This window comes from Anser anser (assembly GCF_964211835.1).
Source record: "Anser anser genome assembly, chromosome: 3".
In the NCBI taxonomy this organism is placed as follows: Eukaryota; Metazoa; Chordata; class Aves; order Anseriformes; family Anatidae; genus Anser; species Anser anser.
This window is the reverse complement of record NC_139722.1, coordinates 3,023,404-3,044,236: the sequence shown is the minus strand read 5'-3', so window position 1 is coordinate 3,044,236 and position 20,833 is coordinate 3,023,404. Positions and strand designations below refer to the sequence as shown.

At 43.9% G+C, this 20,833-nt stretch overlaps 1 protein-coding gene and 1 long non-coding RNA gene across 4 annotated transcripts in view; one reads left to right on the top strand and one right to left on the bottom strand.

Annotated features, from left to right (window-relative positions):
• Positions 1 to 454: 454 nt before the first annotated feature.
• Positions 455 to 4,092, bottom strand: LOC310895902. 3 transcript variants are annotated; one of them, XR_014581037.1, is made up of 4 exons: positions 3,506 to 4,092; positions 3,195 to 3,416; positions 1,572 to 1,685; positions 455 to 941 (listed from the first exon to the last, which is right to left on the bottom strand). It is a non-coding gene; the product is annotated as an uncharacterized lncRNA (long non-coding RNA). The 3 variants fall into 3 exon arrangements; XR_014581038.1 differs by having other exon boundaries at positions 1,572 to 3,416; positions 3,506 to 3,648; positions 3,847 to 4,092; XR_014581036.1 differs by having other exon boundaries at positions 1,572 to 3,416.
• Positions 4,093 to 6,134: 2,042 nt separating this feature from the next.
• Positions 6,135 to 20,833, top strand: part of RP1L1 (RP1 like 1) — a 44,781-nt gene continuing 30,082 nt past the window's right edge. Inside the window, exon 1 of the mRNA XM_083830733.1 lies at positions 6,135 to 7,865. The gene's annotated coding sequence lies outside the window, so the exon portion shown is untranslated. The remainder of the gene's footprint in view (positions 7,866 to 20,833) is intronic.

The window sequence follows — 20,833 nt, the reverse complement described above, 5'->3', positions numbered from 1 at the left end:
GCGGCAAACCACAGGCACACGTAGGGTGAGCCCCATTTCACCCAGCACTGGGAGCTGTGGGCAGGACCCCCTCTTCCCTGCTGGCCTCAGGGGTGTTTACCTGCCTCGCTCACATCCCCACTTGGCAGGGGAAGGATGGATGTTGTCATCCTTATTACAAAACAGGGAAGCTCTTCAGCAGCTCACTGGGAGGTAGGGTGAGGGCATGATTTCATACCCATCACACCGGTATGAATATGCCAGCAACCCTACCAGACTTGTTCTGCCGGGCTGCGCTCCCAGACATTTCGCCCAGAGCAAAGCAGAGCGTGACTGCTCCTGGTGTCCCCAGTAACCACAGCTTTAACAAACCCTTCCCTCCTGGCTTCTTCCCAGCCCGAGGCAAGTCTCAGACCACCATGGACTTTTCTGCCTCTGCTTACAAGCGATGCAATTTGTATTCCCTCTCTGAAACAACATCCACCTGCTATGGCCTGGATTTTGTGCTAACCATCCCATACTCTATGTAAATCCTTTCTAGAGGTATTTTTTCCTTTCCATTGGCAAAGAAAACGTAAAGATTGCATCACTCCCTACTTACACACCTTGGGAAAGTCTGGAATGTATGTGGGATGAGCCTGGGGATGACCAGGCTGCAGAGGTCTGATGGCGGTGCTGCAGGGAGCCCAGGCATGGGACCTGTGATGGGGTCAGTGTGAGCCTGTGCATCTGCTGGGATGTTGGTTTTCATGTGCTGGCCTAAAGGAATCCCGTATTTCCTCAGCCAAAGGGGGCCTGAGCCGAGGCCATCTCACAGGCTGGATCTGGCCCACTAGGCACCATTCTGTAAGTGTTGTAAAGCACTGAATACTCAGGTGAATAGTGTGCATTTAAAGTGCACTTTTTGGGTTATTCTTCCTGCTGGTCTCAGGGTGCTGGTCTCCTCTCAGCTTCCTCCCACCCTAGAGAGACACAAGAGGCAAGGAGCTCAGCCCTCCATTGCTCTTCATCTTCTCCTTGAGGAGCTCCTCCACCATCTAAGGGGGGTTTGGGGTCTGCAGGAGGGTTTGTGAAGCCAGACCCAAGATCTGGTTCCTAGTTAGAAAACTACTGACTCCCACTAAAGGCTCTTCCAGGGGAAAAGAAGGAGCAACCAAACTCATCCCTGAAAACTGAAAGCAAAATGAGAGGGGATAAAAGAAGAGGGGGTCTGGGAAGTGCAGGGCCTCCACAAAGCAGCTGAGGGGTAGATTTTGAGTCCTGAAAGGACACATGATGCATCCTGTGCTGCTGTAGCACTGAGGTCTTCAAAGCCATTTCCCTTTTCAGCAAAGCCTGGAGAAATCCACGTCACTTCCCCTGCATGCCCCAAGCCCCAGAGCTATGAACAAATCTCCCCTCCAAAAGTTTTCCTGGGAGGGACAAGTCCAGGGGGCGGGCAGGCCTGCTTGCCATTCTCTGCCTGGAAATGTCAGGGCTCTTATGGGCACAAGGAGCCTCCACCCAGGATCTCACAGCCTGGACACGGCAGCATTTCCTTCAGGAGTCATTTCTGCACTATTTCACACCCCTCTGGCACTTGAGGGCCTTACCATAGTCAGCGTTCTTCTTCCTCAAGGCTCAGGCCTTCCCAGACTCTGCCTCATGTTTCTTGCTTTCCTCTCAGCCTCCATCTTGTTCTCTCTGAATCTAGCAAAGTGGTTGTGCTGAGGATGGGAAATTAAAATCAGCAGTCAGGCACAGGCAGTGGGCTACCTGATTTATGTACTTGGTAATACACAGTCCCAAGTCTGGCTTTGGTCAAGGTCAAGTCCCAGGCCCGGACGGGGAAAAATCATGGGCCAAAGACCAACCCCATTCCTAGGCAGTTAGAAAGTATTCACCTTGTTTTGGAGGAAATACAGTAATACTGTGGAGACTGCCAGCTCTGAGCATGGGCCTCAGGACCACAAAATGACTACAAGCACCGTTTAATTTCCTAGTAGAGATGTTTATATCCTTATAGCATCTCCAAAACTGATGAATGAAAATGTTGGAGTGAGACTATCATGGTTATCGTTACCCCTCCTCTCTAAACTGAATAATCAGTGGCTGTTTTGTCTGAAATATGAGATTATTCACCATTTTTGACTCTGCCTTCCCAGTCCGCACATATATCCAAAGAGCTGTTCCTCTGCTCATTTGTGTGTACACCCGAGGACACAGGACTCCTCCAGAAGGTACGTTTATCCAAAGGCTACCTGGTGCTGTTCATGTCCTATGTTCCCTGGTTAACCATGGCTGGTGGTCAGGTGAGCTGAAGTAAAAGTTCACGTCCCAGGAGAGCACCAGAGATGCTGGAGTCCTGCTCAGCTCTATCATCTCTATCACTGCTTTTTGGGGTTCAAAATGCACAAAGAAAAAAAAGGAGCTCCTGGAATGAGAGGGAGAGATCTCCCCATGGGTGGATACGGCTGGGGCCAAATCTTCTGGTTCAGGTTTAGAGAAAGAAGCATTGTTCCTCAGAATACAGGAGCTTTCCACATCGGATGTGCCCCACCTCTACCTCCTCTGCATGGCCTGAATTCTTTCCAGCAAAGAGCTAAACCTTCAATAAGGAATGCTCATCTCAACTACTCAAATGCCTAAAGCCTGGTTGCATGAATTCGGGCTTATGCAGTTGAGACTGTGAAAACAAGCTAATCATGAAAAGCTCTGCTTTGCAGAAAATACCTCTGGACTGAGGGCAAGATCTCAAAGTAGAAGCATTATGGTATGGCTATCAGAATCAGTCAAAACTGCTTGTGAAGCAGATGATTCCTGCTAGGAGCTTGCATCATCTAGGGAGAAAAGAGACATCAAGCCTCTTGCTGAGGCATGGTTGCATTTTATCATAGCAGCAGAAGACAACAAAAAATTGCAGGAAGGCACAAGGACCAGGCAAGGCTGGAGCTCTTTAAAATGCTGTCACGTGGTGGGTGGGGGCGTGGAGGTTACAGTGCTACTTGAGCCCCTAATGCTCTTAGTACTAATACGTTAATGCCTTAGCATATAAGGCAGCTCTCTGTTATACAGATTTTGGGTACAAGGAGATTAGCAGGGAAGGGCTATCATCTCTTGCCCTTGTGTTGTGCATCGCACCCATCGCTCTGTCATGCAGCCTGTCCCAGCACAAGAAACAGCAGCACTTTGGAGGGTGAAAAAGCACCACCAGTCCTGAAAATCCTTACACTCACCCACTGCAAGTATAACTGTCATAAGGCTGGAGGGCTTTACGTCAGCAGCAAGGCTTCTGGTACCTCAGCTACCTCGCAACGGTGACCTGAGATCCTAATCTCAGAGCCCACCACACAGAGAGAGCGTGGTAAGGGCAGGGGTGTTGGAGCGAGGCAGCGCTATCACCCCGTGCATCTGCTGGCAGGCTCTGTCTCGGCGGTGTTGCAGCGCTGGAGATGAACCTGCAAAGATATATCAGAGGCTGTGCTCCAGCTGAGATAAGATCAGCACAGCAAAGGCTGGCAAAGCTCCAGCTCTCCTTTAGGCTCACCCAGACATGCCGCTGGTGATGGAGGGTCCTGCTCACACCTCCCCCTGTGGTCACTGCCCCGCTGGGATGCTCTTCGAGAGGGGCCCAGGCAGAAGGTGAAAGCTGGGGGAGACGCTTGAGCATCCCACAGCCACCTCTTATCTCTGTAACGGACCAGAGCAAGGTAATCTCACCATCCTGTGAGCTGAACGCCTCCAGGGCGATCGGTGTTCTCAGGCCTGTGGTTTTGGCCTCTCTGCTATCCACCTTGCTGGTCTATTTTGGTGCTGTTGACCATTGCCTGTGGCCTGGCTGAGAAAGACCAGCTAGATGGATACAGACCGCTGCTCCCTGCTTCTCACCTTAGGGGTAGTAACACCTTTGTAATAAACTTCATCCGACATGCTTGAGTCTCTCTGTGCCCTTTTAACAATTTAATTTGTTCTGGCTCCAGCCTGAGCTAATAACATGACGATGCCTTCTGATGCCAGAAGCTAAATTCCTCCATCACCCCCAGCACTGCAAATCCAAAGGCATTTTATGAAAGTCAGCAGAGAGCAACTGAGTGACTTCATTTTCACTCTTGCTGACCCTGATGGTTTTGTGCATTTATACAGCTGTATTTCAGGACAGAATTGGCCTTCCTATTTTTTTTTTGTTGTTTTTCAGGTGTTTCTATCTTTGTAAAACACAAGAAAGAATGAAAAGCTTTTTCAAGCGACCCTGCCATGTTGAAGTAGAATGTGAGTTTGGTGAGGAAATGTGGGAGATTTGGCAAAGAAATAAATTTAGTGTAAATGGGAAGGAGAGGTCTGCTGGGATCTGCTGTAGCTAGAACAGAGATCTGCCTGCAGGTGGATTTTCCAAGTTTCTAGACTCTCCGGAGGTCTTCATATACTCTTGACAATGCCTAGGCTTCACAGTGCTCCTAGAAGGAAATCATCCACAGTTGGTCTCATCTGAGCAAACTGTTCCTTACAGACAGTTTGTCTAAAATTACACAATATTGATATATATCATCATGCACATGGGGACTCCAAGAAGCATTATCAGTTCTGGAAATTATTTTGGTCGAGAACTGTAAATGCTGAGACAAACAGGGAGGTCTGTGATCGTCCTTTTCTGCTGTACGGACTGGGCAGCAGGATTATCTCTTGATGAATAGCCTCAGGGAGGCTAGGACAGATATCCTTTCACTGTATGCAAAACAGGGCTATATCGACAAAACGAGGCCCTACTCAGAGGAGGATGACCTAGGAGGAAGTTAAGCACCTGCTAGAAATGAGGTGCAAGCTTATATTCCTTTGTGAACAGGGACTCAGTGATTTGCCTGAAGTAATCCCAATAGTACTCTACTTTTTTTTTTTTTTTTTTTTTTCTGAGTGAGACCTAACACCCTTGGCAATTTCAGCTGTTAAGTGTAAAACCTTTAAGTAATGGATTAGAAACAGGTGCTAATAATATCCAAACATAAGGAAGGGTTTATGGGAGTCAAAGAGCTTAGGTTCTCTCTATCTTTCAGTCAGCAAATTTCTCCAGTCTTCTGCTAACCAGCCTGATTTCTCACTGTGGGGCAAGGATTGTTTATTAATAGCAAATATTAATATTGGACTGGAAAGGGAGGCCCTTGGGTTCGTTGCGTGACTTGTTGTGGTGTTCAGTATAATATTGCATCTTTCTCTTGCTCTTATTGCAGAGGAGCATTGTGGCTTTTTCTTGGATTCAAGATCTTACAGGACTCTATCTAGAGAGGAGACAAGGTCAGGACAACCACTGTCCTGTGGAGATGTAACATACAATGTGGTTCATAATTAATAATAAAAGACTCAAATCTGGGTTAATAGCTATCTTCTTTGGGTGTTTTCTCTACCTTGTAAATATTCCTGACAAGATTTTTTTTTTTTTTAAGAAGTAACTGGTTTTCCAAAATCCCTTTACCCCACTCAGAATTCCCAATTAACTTAATCAAAAAAATTAGTTTAATTAAAAAAATTAACTTAATCAAAAAATCCTCAGTCACCTTTCCGGATGAGTCCATTTTTATTAACGTGTTGAAGTTGCATGGAAGTTTACAGGTAAAATAGAGCATGGAGATTGCCAAGGTGCAATTAATGATAATAAATGATCGGTTATTAAGACAATCTTGGGGAAAAAAAGAGCTGGAAATCCCCACTCTGAGCAACTTGACAGGTAATCTTCTTTTGGAAAAAAAAAAAAGTCAACAACTGCAGCATGAGGTCAAGCTGATCTTGTGCAGCTTTAACCTGTAAAGCCATTGCGCAGGCTAAAGCCTGAGAGATTCCCCTCGTTCTGATGGTAAACAGCAAGCAATCCCTCCAGAGATTTAATATGACACTTGCCTGAAGTTGCACACTGCAGCATGTGGAGTCCTCACACATGTCTGGAGTCAGCCCTGCTTTCTGCTCCAGTCTGAACATCACTGTAGGTGTGATTTAAGTTTCAGATGGGGCAGGATAAGGAGAGATGCTGGGGTACAAAACACAAAAGGAGAATAATTTTTACAGCGTTATGCTTGCCCTTTGGAGTATTATCTTAGGTAAATCATGCAGAATTAGATTCTGCTGTAGTTATGCCCCTTGAATAACGTGTTGCAATCAGTCACTGGTTTGTAGTCACTGGTGCAATAGTCACCTGTAAGGGTAGTTCAGAGCATGTCTGAGGTCTCTTCTGATCTCCCTTCGTGAAGAAGCCACACAAGCACCTGAAGTTAGATAGTAATTGCCAGGAATACTTATCTAGGGCTGCAGCTCACGTGGGGTAAGGGTGTGTTTCATTGTAAGAATTCAGAGCCTGAACTCTTCACGCTTATGATCTGTGTGTTTTCCATACGATGTTGTTGTGCCTCCTAGCAGCCAGTGGAGATGTGGTCAACACAGCCTGAAAAATCCTCCAAATTACCCTAATGCACAGGGTATAGAGATGTCTGTCTTCCACCAGGTAAAATTAAAAAAATTGCAGTTTTATTCCCCACCTTTCCAAAAAAGGGGAATCCCCAAAAATGTAGAAGGGCAACTGTGCTAGCTCTTCAGCAGAAATCTGTTATTCCACTAGTATTCACAGAGTGTCTTTAGGCACTGTTGTGACTGTTTAGGACCCCTTTTTGAGATTTTCTGGGAAAAATTTGCAAAATTTGAGGAATTTTGCCCCGGGAGTATGCTGAGCAGAAAGTGTGGGCTGCTAACTTACGGGGTTTGTAGTGTAGACACCCACAATCGGTCAGATAGATCTCCACCCGTGCTGTGTCCCAGTATAGTGTCAGGGTGACACTCAGCCATGCACTATTTTCTCCACGTGCTCTTGGTGCAACTCAAAGGAAGCCCTTAGGAACCCAAATGGAGCCTCAGCATAAGCTGGCAAGTTCTGGGGTGAATGATCACTATCAGGGGCTTACTTCTGGTAAGGAAGCATGGTCCGGGGTGAAGGGATTGAGCTAGGCATCGAGACATGTAGTCTGCACCTGGCCTGAACGCAGAAAATATTCCCTGATTCTGAAGAAGCCTTTTTTTGCACTGATGAACAAGGAACCGTGTTTTCCCTCACCCCTCAGGAGTTACAATTCTTTCATTCCTTTTTTTTTAATTCCATTTAGAGATGTCCTTTAAAACCCTTTGATGGAATATATGGAAGTTTGTCCTGGATTCTCAGCTTTTGTTTTTACTGCTTGTTAACTTTCTTTTGGCTGGGAGGGACTTTTGTAATTGTTTCACATGATTTGCTGCAGGCTGGAGACTAAAACACGGGCTTTGTGATCAGAAAAGGCAAGAAAACATTTGTCGTTAGATATTTTATGCAAGGGAGACGTCTTTTCCCCTGCGTGCAGGCTCATCACTCGAATACATATGTAGAGAGGAGAAGGAGGCACTGAGTCATGCTTGTCAAGCAGCAGAGACCACAACACTCACAGTGCTGCAAATTTCTTAGTCAACAGATCTGTACGAGGAATGAGGAAAAACATCTTTAAAAGCTCATTAGTTAATTATCGTCACTGCAGATGGTGCCCAGCTGTAAGCTCCTTTCTGCTCATCTTAATCCCATTCCAAGTGGCTACCCTGGGCAGAATAGCCCGTTGGGTTCTTTTTCAGGAGAAGCGCTTGAGCATGGGAGCACTCGGCTGTGGGGAAAGCTGCGAGAAGGGGAGCGATGTAAAGCCTTAGGAAGAGAGATGGGGGCCTGTCCCCCTGCGTAGGCAGTGAGCGATCAGGAGTGCTCCTCCACCTTTCGTTTGTAGGGACGTGCAACGCGAAGAGGGGAGGTTTCTCTGCCTGGCTTTTGATCTCCTTTGTGAGCACTCAAGGGAGGCCCGACCTGGGATGGATTACTGACCTGAGCAAAGCTATGTATCTGGATTACCTTTGGTGTGGTGAGTTGAATCTTCCTCTTTCTGTCCTCTGTACATGTGAATTATGTAGGGAAAAGGAGCCAATAAGGGAGACACTGGACCTGTGGAAAACAGGAAACAGCAGGAGGTTTGGTGTTAATATTGATTACATTATTTTTTTTTGGTAGTTCTGCTGTCCTCTTTTCGTATATCCTTCATTTCTTATTAAGAAAACAAGAAGCAGTTGATCTTCATGTGGGAGAAGTAGGTGCCCGTGATAATTAAGAGCTATGCTTAGGGGGAAAGTTTGCTGATGCAGTCAAACCATAGCCAGTGGCTGTGTTTTGCTCTGTAAAACAATGCAGACGCTATCACTGGAAATTTTCCAAAGGCTGGCTTTTTGTTTTCCTGGGAGGCTTTACAACGGGCTCCAAGTCCAATCTTCGGCGAGGTATTTCCCAAGCAAAAGGGGTTCCTTTCTGACCGGAGCTGGATTCCAATTTTCCTGATATAACTCATTATGGCCACCTGAAGTCTCTCTTGCTATTCAGGGAGAGCAGGAGATTGAGTGGATCAAGCCCATAAGAAGATAAAGACTCCTGTGCACAGAGGGGACTCCTGCCTGTTTTACGCAGTTCTGCCCAGGCAGGGAGCCAGGCTGCTCCCAGGTTTAGTCCAATGCTCCCTGACAGCAGAGGTTGTGACTTTCACCACAACCCCACCTGGGGGCCGCAAAGAATTTCTGCTCTGATTTTCTTCTGCAAGAACTCAACAGCCCCCATGACCTTTTAGTTTTCCTTTTGTCTGCAATCTCCCAGTCTCTCTAAGCACAAGCTAAAAAGGTTGATGGTGGGGGACTTGTATTTTTGGCTAATACAGGCCTCAGATCATTAACCCATTTCTGTTTTTGAGTGAATTATTATTTTTAAAAAATCTTAAGTTGAACAGAGGCTCGTATAGTTGAAGACACGAGGGTCACTTATAGCATAAAATAAAAATTTGCCCCTTGCAATAGTATAGGACACTGAATTTCATCCTGTTGTTCTTGGCTTTTTTTTTTTTGTACAGTCTTTATACATTGTGTTAGGAAACTCGTAAAGTCGGGACCCTGCATCTTTATGGGCTGAATTAAAACAGAAGGAAGATAGAGTACTGATATAAATTTACCATAAGTCTGTAGGTCAGCAGCTTATTGAGCCTTTGGAGAGAGGATCAATGCTCAAAACCCACCTGGTTTCATCTGTCTGTTTTGGAAGAACATTTCCTGGTGGCCACACTCTTGATCTGGGGATTTCTGTATGTCTGTGACTTTTTCTGTAGGTTGGAATCAGTACTTGTATTTGTTTCCCAACATCTGAAAATACAATAGGTTCTTGACCTGTCTATAATCACTACAAATTATTGGTTGTGATGACAACTCATTAGTATTTATCACTGGACATCTTCTGCTCCCTAAAATTGCTCCTTAGAGCAGCTGAAGACATAATATAATCTTTCCATCTCTTGGTGCCTTTTTTGGTGCCTTTTTTTTTTTTTTCCTGCTTCACTGGATCTCTCTTGGCTCTCCTTTGGAGCTTTAATAGGATTTTTCTCATCTCTTTCATTTATTTCCTTGTAATCATGGTTGTGTTCTCACTGTGCCTTGGAGAAGCTTGAATTGTTTGGTCAGATAGGTGAGTTTTATTACTATAAATTAACGTTGTTATAAATTTGATCCCACTACATGTAAAATAAAAAAAAGGACAAACTGCACATTAATGTGTAAAATGTGACTTCCACAACTTATACAGTGTTTTTTTTTGTATTAAAAATAAAATACTTTGGAGAGAGACAATAGTTCCTCTCCGCCTTTTACAGTGCATTTTTTTTTCCTGAAGTTTCTTTTCCTGTTTAAAAAAAATAAATTTCCCAGTCTAATTTTAAATAACCTCTGATAAGGGCCTTCTACTACTTCATTTGTGGATTATTCCAACCTAAATGACTTCAATTCCCCCTTTACACATTTTTGTCCCATTACATCTATTTATACCCTCTCGCTCCACAATGAGCAATCCCTCTGCATGCCTGGGAAGAATTAGCACCTTAACATTTCAACCACAGAGAGAATTACAAGCACACGAGAAAATCAAGACCCAGGTGCAGCCAGTGCCAAAGCATTGGTTCAGAAGAGTCTTGATTTCATCTATTTGTGTAGTGCCTATGCTCAGCAGCTTCCCCTCTTATGCTTAACTTATCTCCTGGCTTGCAGCACACACTCATTCCTCATTGTTCGCTTACTAGGGCTGAGAGCTCCTAACAATGGAGATTCTACTTCTTCCTTGGCTCTCAGCTCCCTCCTGCCTGCCAGCTCTTTTATTTTCCCTCAGGCATTAGTTGGCCAGGCAATGTATATTTAGTGCTTTCAATCTTTTTTTTTTTCTTTCCCCCCTCCCTCATCTAACCAACCCCTTAATCATTTTGCTGCTTTTCTCCAAAACCTCCCAAAAATTGTCAGCATCCTGCAGGCTTGTGGCTGTCTGATGTTATCCTCAGCCTTCTTCCCCCTGCAAGGCATGGAAGTTAGGTTTGTTGCTTTACTTCCTGAGGTGTTTCTGCTGACGTTGGTGGCCTGGATTGCGTGAGCAGAGCCCTGTATGTACTTAAAGGCTTAGCGGGCCAGGTGGGCTACTGAGGTGGCACTGCTGATCCCTCTGTGCTGATTTCAGATCAACTCGCTCAGAAACAATGTGCTTTTGTCAGAAATAGGCCTTATCTCTCTCTCTCTGCTTTAGTGAGGCAGCGTAAATCTGTGTCAGGATCAAAGAGACAAAGGTGGTGTTCCTAGTGCTGCCCCGATGGCCTAATGAGTGGGTACAGGACTCAGAAAAGGTAGACAAAAGGTGAAATAGAAACCATCTGATGCTCCAGGAACCGTGACCATCACTCATGGTTGGGTCTACACAAACCTGAAAGCTCAAGCGCTTGTAGGCTCACTAGCCTGCCTGCTTCCTACCCACCCTCTGTGCTATGGGCTTCAGCTGGGCCTCAGCCTTCACAGCCCCCTTGGAAGGAGCAAAGAGAAGCTGAGGGAGCTGGGGGTGTTTGGTCTGGAGAAGAGGAGGCTCAGGGGAGACCTTATTGCTCTCTGCAACTGCCTGAAAGGAAGGTGTGGGGAGCTGGGGGTCAGCCCCTTCTCACAGGTAACTAGTGATAGGACTAGAGGGAATGGCCTCAGGTTGTGCCAGGGGAGGTTCAGGTTGGAAATGAGGAGACATTTCTGCTCAGAAAGAGCAGTCAGGCGTTGGGACGGGTTGCCCAGGGAGGTGGTGGAGTCACCGTCCCTGGGGGTGTTCAAGGAGAGGTTGGACGTGGTGCTTAGGGACACGGTTTAGTGGGTGACATTGGTAGTAGGGGATGGTTGGACCAGATGATCTTGGAGGTCTTTGCCAACCTTTTTGATTCTGTTTACTGATGGCCTGGTGCAGGACCACCTTGGTACAGCCCAGCCAGGCCGCAGCAAGGAGAGGCTGGCTGACACTACAGCACCCAGAGAGCTGAGGTGACCTCTTCATGCCTGATCACAGCATGGAGATGGGCAAGCCTGCTCCTGCCAGCAAGCCTGGGCCCGTGCTGACTGGCAGCGTGGATGTCCTAACACGTGCATTTGCCGTCAGTCATCTCAGCAGCAGCCTCGGAGCACTGTTGGAATCCAGGGAGGCAATAAATCCGTAGAAACTGTCTTCTTGCTCAACAAATCCATTACGTGTCCCAGAGTCACTTTGTGCCAGTTCTGCTCCTTGAATGTGTTTTTAGACTTTGCTAGCCTGGTGCAGTCAATAAAGTTGTTTGCTGCCTTATGGAGGAATACATTCAGGTGCCAGTTGAGCTCCCACTGCTGCACTGGGTTGCACTGGGAGTGACAGAAGAGCAGAGCATGCCTTTCAGAGCCCTGAAAAAGCAATAAGGCTCTGGCAAGTAACAAAAATAACCTGCAGATTTAAAAAATTTGGAATATTCCACCTAGGATTAATAGGAAGAAATACTTATGTATCCAGAAACTTTTTATACTAACTGTGCTCCATAAAATAATGAGTTATATCCTTAATGTAAGAGGTAACTGACAGACCCTGCAGCTGGTTCAATAAATTACAGTTTGATTTTTTTTTTCTTCCTGCTTGAGAGAGCAGTTCCTGCTGCATCAAAGTTTGTTTGGAATTACCCTGTGCAAACTGCTCGCAGATTTCGTTTGCTCAGTGGCTTGGTTTCTTCTTCTGCATTCTTTGTGTGTTAGTGGACCGGGCTTAGTCACCAGAGCCACCTGATGTCATCCTCACGTCTTGACTGCACAAGCCAGTCTTGTGCCACTGAGAGCTGGCCATGAGGTCTTGCAGGGAGGTGGTTCTGACTTGCCTCCATGAACAACTCAGCAAGCTCATGAGCACAACTGGCAGATGCTCTTGCCACTAAAGCTCAGGGGAAGTGAACGCCGAAGTCAGACAAATGTGGCAATTGGCCGATCCATGAGAAAACTAGCACAAGGAATCTTAGGTATATCTTGCAGTACTTTTCCAGACTATTCCGTTTTTGCTGGGGATTCATTTACTCGCTTCAACACGCTATCGCTTTAAGCTTCCTCAAAGGCATGCAAAGCCTCTTAATAAATAATCTTTCTATTTCTTATCACATCTGCCTTTGAGTGAGAGACAGGACAAATGGGACAGTGTTCACATCTGAATCCAGGTCAGGATCAGATGTAGGCTGGGAAATGGTGGTGAGGAGGAGATGAGTGATGACTGCGGTGTTGTATAAGCTTTGCATTAACTCCTACATGGTTTAGAAGCTCTGTGTTTTGAGGATGGGTATGAGGCCAGAGAAGGGAGGTGCGCTGCAAGGACTACTTTTCTCCCTAGGCTTTCACAAGGCACGTGTAGCTGTAACATCTGAATGCCTCCTGCTCTGCGGATTGCAAGGTGTGAGCTGAATTGGCCAACCCTAGCAATTTTCAGTACAGGCAGGCGCAAGAAAGAAGGTGAAGATATTCAGAGATGCAGAGGGTGGCAAGGGCGAATGCAAAAACATGGAGAAACAGGGGGAAGCCACCAGACTGCAGAAGAAAAGACCCTTATCAGAAGGATTTTGAAGAGACCCAGGGTAATATTTTGAAAGGTGGTGAGGTTTGTGAAGGTTGAGATAAGCTAACTCAGAGGCAGGTGTTTTAGCAAGAAGGGATGGCAGGAGATTTTGGGGAGATTACAGCCAAGAAACTGTAGGATTTGGCAACAGTCCAGGTGCGAGTGTTTGGTGTGAAGGAGATGTAGGTGTTGAATACAACGCAGAGCTTGTGAGCTTGAGTGTCATACAAGAGCAGGTTATTCACAGCGACGAGGGCTGGGGGAGGGAAGAGTTTGTGGTGAAAGATAAGGAGGCGTTCTTTTAACCGCGATAAGTGTTGGCAGACCCACATCTGGGAAAGAGCCCAGAGGGAGGACAGGAGAGGCCCAGCGGTGGAGAGCTGCACCTGCTAGCATGGATGGGAGAAGCGATGTCAGCTTGTCTCATGACATCAAGGGAATACGATGTCAACAGCAGAGAGAAGGAGGATGGGGAAGAAGCACCAGAGCATTCAGAGAAGGAGAGGAGGGTAGGCAGCAGAAGATGGCCAGTATCTCACAAAGAAAACTGAGGCTGTCAGAGGTGGTGACCAGTGCTGCAGAGGGTGGCTGGATGTCTCAAGGACAGCTCAAGTACAGGAGAAACAGAAGGAGGTGGCTTTTTTGAGCTTTTAATGCTAAATTCAACCTGTTATTTTAAAAAAAAACGTATTTTACCACTCTGAGATTTTTATGGTTAGAAATTAATCTGAACCTTTCTGTCCATGAAGTTTAGATTGTTTCAGTGCAAAATTTTTCTTTTTTTTTTTTAGGGTCAGCACAGGAAAAAATCTGACCCCCACCCTGCTATTTCAGATATTAATTTTCTTTGTTTTTAGCATTTCACATATTCAATTCAGAGTCAGGACGCAAGGGATGACAGATGCATCTGATAAAACATCTCTGTCATCGCCACCAGCGTTCATCACCTTGAGCTTCTTTTCCAAACAATGGATAGAAATAATTGTTTTAAGACAGAGTTTATCTGAGACATCCAGTTTAGGATGAAATTTATACAGACTAAAAGAGACAGAATTTTTCTGATCATGCTGAAGGGGGCCAGAAGTGTTTGTCTAAGATGGAAACATTACAGAGATTCACATCCAATCAAAAGGGATATATTTAGCCATGGTGCCCAGGCCTTGGCTCATCCCAATCCCTGCCCCCTGCTATTGCACAAGCTCTCCAGCACCAACACACCTGGGAAAGAGCATGTGTATAGGAAATGGCCATCATTGTAACGCAGCTGGTGGTGGGGAGAAGGCATTGTCCCTTCTGCTCCTGCACAGTGCCCAAAAGGAGCAGGTGTTCGGCCAGTGCTGGTTCCAAGAGATCACTTGAGTTGCACCGAGTCCTGCTGCCTTATCCGATCTGAGAATCTGGCACTTAGGTTCAATGCGTAAGGGAAAGAAAGAACAGTTTGTTTTAAAAGTGTAGGGAAGGAAAGGACAGAGAAATCACCAGTTTTAGGCTTTGGCCAGGGTACCGATATTAGCAATGCTAACCCTTGATTAAAGGTCAAGGTTCCACTGAAATGAATTAAGTTTGAGAATAAGGAAAAAGTGGAAGAAGTTAAATCTTGGGGGTAAAGCAGAGGTAACGGAAAAAGCAGGTCTATTAAAAATGAAAAAAAAGAGGACAATGGCTCAAAACTGGCTGTTACTGAACTCCTTTAAAAAAAAAACAAAAAACTCTCCTGAAGAAGAAAACTATAGGAAAGTAATTTGGACAGGATTTTCAGTGAGGAAGGAAGTCACTATACAAAAAATCCCTATTGATCAAGAACAAGTGGAGGAATCAGGAATCCCTGGAAAAATTGGAAAGCTCGCAGATCAGCTGGGCTGATAATGTTGGCATGTTGGACATTAGAGAATGAGTTAAGAAACCAACACATTTCTCCCCAAAGACAACTGATGCTAACTGGGATGAATAAAGGAGAAAGGACTTGGATAATATCCCTGTTTTGTTTGTTTTGTTTTGTTTTTCTCCTACAAATCAAAGCCAAAAGGAGAGAGTCATCCCAGGTGAGACATTGTGTCTTCTAGTAGAATGGAACAAATGTTAAGGCAGAAATAACTCCACAGCTGTATGGCACAAGAACTATAGACAAAAGGCCAAATAAATATGCAATGCCAGAGAAAAAATGACTGCTTCTACCACTTATCAAATTTTATATACTGCCTAATTTTGCTTAGAAAATTATTTCAAAGGGATTTAAAGATACATTTTGGAGTGAGTAAAAGCTGTCCACAGATCCAATAAGAAACATATTTGAACAAGTGTATCTGGGAAGAGTATACATGTTTGATAGTGGAGGGATTTGATTTGTTCACTCTCTTTTGAAATAAATTTGTAAGTGCAAAAATATTAATCATAACTGATAAACATTTAGAAGGAACTGTGGGCATTGGAAAGGAAAGGATTGGTATAAAGAGGCCTAGAGAAGTTAGGAATGGTCAGAAAAAAATAGATCAATGCTGGAAAAAAATGTAAATGTCACATATAGTAATCTCAAGTAAACTTTGTGTTGGAAATAAAAGATTGAGAAAGGTAGAACTGGGAAATGAGCTTTATGGAGGATGAAAACACTAGGATACAAGTGTGTGCTGTGTTGCACAAGCATCCTGCTGTTGCACATATGTTCATGTGCTCTTGTTCCTTTCACGTAGTCAGTCACATCAATTCTAGGTTTCTGAGTTTTGTAAGCTGCTCAGATCCTGCCACGCTGAGATGGCACTCCGTCTGAAGTGACACATAGCCCATCTGCTGATCAGTTTCCTGGCCCAAAGATCCAGATTGGCTTGGACATGACACATGAAATCTCCCCTCAAAAGGAAATGCAAAGTTATTTTCCCCATTATTACCAGAAATGTGAGTAAAGGGCAGTGCAAGTTACCTCAATACCTGACTCTCTAACACAACAGTATTTTTAGAGAATGCCCAGTATGGCACTAGAAATAAAATAAATTGTACTGAGGAACTTGGAGAACTGATTGACGGAAGACAACAGGATGTGTAGGGGAAGAAATAATGAATGGGCGACCACCATGCTTGTGTCTCTGCTCACAAAGAGAGCATATCAGATGCTCTAAGTGCAGTCTATAATCTAGTTTTATTGTGCTGTACTCATGAGTTCCCCTCTCCTCATGCTTCTTCCCAAGCGGAAAGGAAATCAATCCCACATCTCAGGAGTTTGAACCAAGCTTTAGTACAGTGTTGAGGAACTGCCAGGGATGTGTTGGGCTCTGCCAGAGATGGGGCACCTGGGATGCAAAGGTTGCATGGTGAGGGTGACTCTTGGTGAAATAATGATGTTTCTCAACCATACTTTATTTCATGATGAAAGGACTCAAGTTCATAGTTTAAGTCCATGACTTAATTCGAAGACTGATATACCATCTCTGGAGATATTTTCTACAGAACAAATATTTTTAAAAGTAAAGAGAACTGAGAAAAGATAGCAATTTCAGAAGGGTTTCTTACTTTGCACCATTGGTTTTGCTGAAAAACTAATTAGATAATGTATCTAGAATAGGAGGGAGATTTACTGTAGGTGAATCTGATCCCTGAGACTAATTCTCATCCTTCAGAAAGCCGGGCTTCTTGATTACCTAGGTTAAGAGCGATGTAATCCTTTGCATTGAAGCTTGTAGCTGGAAATAAAACTCAGACTCCTGCACTCAAAAGACTGACTTATTTCAAACTTATATGGACTCAAGTAAAGAAAAAGCAATACATTATTTCATTTAAAAAATAAAACTTTTTTTTTTTGTAATATCTAAACTGCATTTTGCAGGTAGTTACTTTTATCTACTGCATCCTAACACTTCATTGTGCACTTCAGAGAAGAGTCTTCCTCTCTATGACCATGTCCTAGGTGATTACGGACAGTGGCATGAATCCCTCCAAGTCTTTTCTCCAGGCTGAACTATTTTAGTGCTTTCATGCTTCCCCAGCACATCACGTGCTTCTATCACATCCTATCATCTTGGTGGCTTTTGCTGGGTTCGCTGCAGTATGCCACTATCTTTCTCACACTGTGGAACACAAACCTGGACATAGTGCCCAGATCTGGTCTCAAAAGTGCCAAGCAGAAGGGAATTATGAAATCTCTTCACCCACTTATGAGACTCACACTAATGTAGTGCAGTAAGTGGATGGCATTCTTTGCAACAAGGGCTTGCTCCTGTCCAACAGGACACTCACATCCATTTCAAAAAGGTTACTATCAGCCTGAGGGGGTTTCTGTCCCTCATGTATACTTGGTGTTTTCCTATTCTGAGTCATGTCAGCTAATTTCTCTGGCTTTTCAAGGTCCTTCCAAATGGCAGTCCTGCTCTCCAACATATCAACTGCTCCCAACGGTATTATGTCACTGGTGAATTTTCAGAGGGCAACCTCTGTCCCACCATCCAGGTCACTAATGGGGATGTCTGAGTATCCATTTCAAGTCCTGCTCTACTCTTCCAGCCCTAGGGCTCTGCAAAGATCAACCTGCCTGTTACTCTTTTGCTTTGAGTAATAGAAGATCCAGAGCATAGGCATGGACACCAACATAAGATCTTGGGTGAGTGCATACTCCAAGAGAGGATTTAAGAGAAGCAAACATTGTTTTTTAGCACAGAAGATAGAGGCTTGCAACTCCAGCATGCCTTCTGGCTTACTGGTGCAGCAATATGCTTCAGGGGAGGGCTGCAGTGGGTACAATTACAAATGCACTACTCCTATCAAGAGGTTTTGTGTGTGCTTGACACCAGCTCTGGTGAGGGCCTGGGTGATGATGAGCAGTGTGTTCTAAGCTCAGTCAGCCACAGAACAGAATGACAATGCTGGCTATCAGAAGTCTCTTTTCCAGACAAAGAAACACTTCAAGTTTCTACTTGACTACACAGAGTTTGACAATTCTTTTCAACTAATTTTAAGTAACAAATAAATTGGGGGGAAAATACACAATCTACCTACTCTGTCTGCAGGGGACTCTTACATAATCACTGGCAAATGTATATACTCCCAATTCAATGTGATACTTGGTCAGAACATAAATATTCCTTGTTAATCAGATCATTTTGCCACTTAATTTTTTTTTTCTCTCATAAACAGTGCAAAGTAAATTGAAATGAGCCTTTTTAAAGGAACATGTTTAGATCTTACAAAATGATGATTCATCTTTCTTGCCAGAAACTCCCACCTTTTCTGGGAAAATTTTCAAACAAAATGATGTCGCTCATCATTTCCCAAGAATGCACACCTGGATTTTTCAACCAGCCCCATTCCAAATGTTAATGATGACCTGTAAATTGTTCTTTGGTCTGAAGAAGTGGCTGTAAAAATGTAAATGACTGTAAAAATGGCAGCTACAGGTACCTGAGTGGGAAGAGAAACTGCAAGTTTATTTATTAGCATTAAAAAAATAATAATAGCATTGGGCATATTCAGGCTAGAGAAAAGGTACAGTTGTTTAGCAGTAAGTGGGATTAACCATTGGAACTGTGTCTTCTAGGCAAGGTATATTCCTGATGACTTATTAAGTATTAAAGTCAAGTCTTGATGCTTCTCATAAAGGCTTTCTCATATCTCAAAGATAGTTACATAGTTACGGACTATAAGCTCAGCTCAATGAGTCAGGTTCTTTGACAGATCCCGTGCGTCAGCTCAGGCTCTTTCTAGAGAGGGACCTGGATTCCTTTCCTTGTCCTATGTCCTCAACAGAGACAAGTCTACAAAAATCTCCCAGGTAACAAGCTGAGTGTGAGAGAATAGAAGATAAAGGCAGATGTGTGGAGACACGCTGCAGACGTATTTGGGATCCCAGGTGATTTTGGCTAAGGGCTGACATGAGATTAAGATTTTGAGATGTCATTTGATTTGTGGTTGGAAATGGAAAAATAGGGACCAGCCTGCCTGGCACATTCCTGAGAGGGTGAAATGGCCTCCAAAAGGGGTTCAATCTTTTGCATGGATGGACTCCTACAAATTTTCCTGTAGAGTTGGTGACCTCTTATAGTGAATACAAACCAACAGAGAGATGACCATGATCCTCTGAGTCAACACCCCCACAGCAATGGTCTCTGTATCCTGAAAGGTATGCTGCCCACAGAGGGAAAAGCAGTGCTGTGTAAGAATAGCTGCATAGTGTCTCAAGCACTAACTTTACATTTGGAAGACTCACATTAGGGATCTGAGATGTAAAACTCACTGAATATATTCTTGCAAGATACTTAAATCCCTGCACTTCCAATAAAAGCCTTTTATGACTGGTCTCTCTGAAAGTAATTGCTTTCTACAAAAGAAGATTCCTAGTGCTGTAAGTGACATCAGTTCAGAGATACAAGTCTACATAAGTAAGGAACAAATACTGCTAGAAACTAACAATTCCAGTTCATAGAGAAGTGGGGTTTCCCAGTGATTTTGTATTTGAATCCAACAGATTGACTGATTGTTTTGATGTGTTTTCTTTGCAAAGAGGAAGTGCAAGAGAAAGTCTCTTATAGGTGAATTTTGAAAGAACAAGTCACTTGCCAACATTTACCTTTCACAGGTTGCTTATCTGTCCTTATTTCATGCCAAAAACTCAGTGATCCAACTGTTGAACATTCACCTGAGAACCCGAGGTTGACATTTGCACTGAACTTGAAAATGTTTGGGTTAGGATTCACTGGACTTTCCTATTAAGACGATATTTCACTGAAAAATTTCTCAATTCTCAGCCCTCTATGTCCTAAATAAGTGACTATCAGCCAGCTCAAAAGTAACTAACGTATAAATAAATCCTTAAGAGCTATGTTCGTCTTTACTGTAACTCCATTGATTTCCCTGGTGTTACTCATAAGATGAATTTAACTCCAAAGTGTGGCTGCTGAATGGGTGGGTTGATGAACTGATCGGTGGGGTGATGGAGGAAAGTTATCCAGATCTCTGTAGGTCTTTACGCAAGAGGCCTTTATGCAATATTACCACTTTGCCTTGATTGCATTCTCACTTATACTGGCATGATTGAGAGGAGTGTCACCGAGTCAGATTTACACTCCAGTTACATGGGCGCAAGCAAGAGAAGGATTGGGCAAACTTTACCTAAAGCCCCAGTGGATTTGAGAGCCTTCTCCAGAAGATTAGGTAGCTTTTCTTTCTATCATTAGCAACACAGTCCCGATTAACCCTCCGAGCTGTAGTCAGTCATTTTGAGGACAGTTTGACTGACAGCATGTAGCCCGCATTTTTCCCTTCATTGTCCAGTGCATTAGATCCCGGAACTGGTTGGGTGGTTGAGTTGTTTTTTGTTTTTGTTTTGTTTGTTTTATTTGTTTTGTTGTTGTTTAATTTTATTGATTTATTTTTAACCTATTGGATATTCAATGAGGAAAGTCATCTTGAGCAAGCAGCATGAAGTATTTCAATGTAAGTATGTATTGAGATTCCTCTGTTATGTATCTGTAAAAAGGTAGATTTGGGCAATATTACTATTTTTGTTGCATTGCCAGATATTCAGTAGAATTTCCTTCTCATTCTGAAACTTCAAACTGACAGTAAAACACTTCTCCCTGTGGGAGCTGTTTATATTTCATGCAGGGCATTCATAGTAAGTTTTCTCCACATCACATACTGCTTCATAAGAGGCTGTCTGACAGACCATCTAGGCTTGGGTGGGTGACCAACTTGCCCAAAATTTAAGGGACAGTATTTCTTTACATTAGTGATCCCTTAACCGCCTCATGAAATTATTCCCAAAGAAAATTAGCATTAGGAAAATATTTTATAGAAAAAACTAACCTGTCTCATGACAGTCTAATGATTCGTCCCATTTTTTTCTTTATTTTTTTTATTTTTTTTCCATATTTCTTTCAATATAGTTCAGCAGCTTGAGAAAGTAGAATAAATCACAGT